The sequence below is a fragment of the Rhagoletis pomonella genome, unplaced genomic scaffold, assembly GCF_013731165.1.
Source record: "Rhagoletis pomonella isolate Grant_MI unplaced genomic scaffold, Rhpom_1.0 Rhpom_scaffold_00006, whole genome shotgun sequence".
Classification (NCBI taxonomy): domain Eukaryota; kingdom Metazoa; phylum Arthropoda; class Insecta; order Diptera; family Tephritidae; genus Rhagoletis; species Rhagoletis pomonella.
The window spans coordinates 61,338,987-61,340,793 of record NW_023458560.1 but is presented as its reverse complement, the minus strand read 5'-3'; the positions used below and the strand labels follow the sequence as shown (position 1 = coordinate 61,340,793).

At 37.2% G+C, this 1,807-nt stretch overlaps 2 protein-coding genes across 4 annotated transcripts in view; both read right to left on the bottom strand.

The window, feature by feature from the left end:
* LOC118741033 (threonine--tRNA ligase 1, cytoplasmic) overlaps nucleotides 1-1,807 on the bottom strand; it is a 575,984-nt gene that overhangs the window by 190,448 nt on the left and 383,729 nt on the right. The gene's annotated exons all lie outside the window — the stretch shown is intronic.
* Nucleotides 1-1,807, bottom strand: part of LOC118741032 (apoptosis-resistant E3 ubiquitin protein ligase 1) — a 116,615-nt gene that overhangs the window by 61,321 nt on the left and 53,487 nt on the right. The gene's annotated exons all lie outside the window — the stretch shown is intronic.

Genomic DNA, 1,807 nt, shown 5'->3' with positions numbered 1-1,807 from the left:
AAAAAAAAGCCTCGAGAAAATACCACATAAATACCGAGAAGTTAAATGCAAAGAATACGGAAAAGTGCTGAAACTCCCCTGAGTAGGGATTTTTCGCAATCTTTTCGAAATTCAGGTTTTGGGTACTTTTAGGAATCTTAAGGGGTCTTTTCAGTACTTTTCGGGAACTTTTGGGATGTTTAAGGGGTTTTTGGGAATTTTGTTTCGGGATTCGTGTTTTAGTTTTCCGGATATTATTTCAAGGTGTCGTGATTTTTCGTAAATTTTTGTGTGTCTTTCGGGGACATTTCGGAATTTTTTCGGGATACATGTTTTACTTTTCGGGATTTTTTCGTATTTTCGGTAACCTTTGCGGCTTTTTACATTTTTACCGGTTTCTTCATATTTTAATTTTCGGAGTTTTGTGGGATATTTCGGGACTTCTTGGAACTGTTTGGGGATTCTTCGTGCTTTAATTAATTTTAGGGAGTTTTCGGAAACTTTATTGCCTTTTCCGGGGTTTTGTCAAAATTTAATTGGCATTCATCGTTCACCTTTCGGGATCTTACGCGACTTTTTCGGTATTTTACGGCACTTCTTGCTCCAAAGTAGTATATGTACATCAAAATATGTATAAAACGATTAATTGAGGGAGCTAAATTCGCAGCCTATGCTTAACAGTTAAGTTGTGCAAGTGGAAAGGTTAAGCATTTGTTTAGATACGCAATTTGTCCTGGCGCCCTTCAAATTCACTTTTATAGACCGGCATATAAATATATTTACATAAATATTGTCATATGTGTGTCGCGTTACAATTCCAGCATTTGATTATTCAGCACAGCTCAGCTAAGTATTTTGCGGGTACGTCTCATTTCTTGGCAAACAAAATTGCGTCGAGTCAGCAAGTCTGCTGCATAACCTACGAAAATCATTGAATGTCTGCCTGTGCGAATTTGGCGAATTCGGCGAGTGTGGGCGAAGTTGTGTACATACTTTTATTTGGTGTTTTTTTTATGTGTTTTTTTACTATGTAGTAAACCGAAACTCGCTTGTGAGACATTCCTGGTTACTGCCAATGACAGCCATTGCTGTTAACTACATTTTGGCACAAATACTCGGTTATTACTGAAAATGTGTGGGAGTATGTGGGTATATGTGTAAGTATGTATGTATGGCTGTATGTTTTGCATACGAATCTGGCACATTGCAATGGCCATTCCCTTCTGCAACGCTTGCTTCTCTAACCCTCCTTTTCTTTTCTTCATTGCCGGCCGACGAAACTTTGCCAATCTCCCACACAAAAATGTTCACTGTGGCCACTAAAACAATTTGATTATAGCCTCTTTGTCAGCATCAGCAGCATGGTTGCAGTATCATTTACAATGACTTTACAATGCTGTCGCTCTGCCTGTTGCTGCTGTTGTTGTTGTTCTTTTTTGGCTTTAGCGCTTGTTACTCGTTAATTTAATTGTTGGGTTGCATGACATTGACACCGGCATGTGCAGTGGACAGACAATTTGGATGCTCTTTCGAAAGTGCGGGCATTGTTTTACTTGCGAGTGTAATTCGATTAATTATGGAGTGTGAAATGTGGAGAGTTTACATAAAATATTCATTTTGTTTGGAGTTTTCTTGTTGTAAATTTTCTTTGACTTTTCATTAAAACTAATACACAGTTCGTTTGAAAATAACTAATATCTATGTATGTATGTGTGTAAAAAAGTTTGTTAACAGTGACTAATCATTCATTGTAATTAACTATTTAGTCCGTCCCTTTTCATAAGCGCTCAAGTAGTTCTATGGACTTACAATTGTTTCATAAAACAAT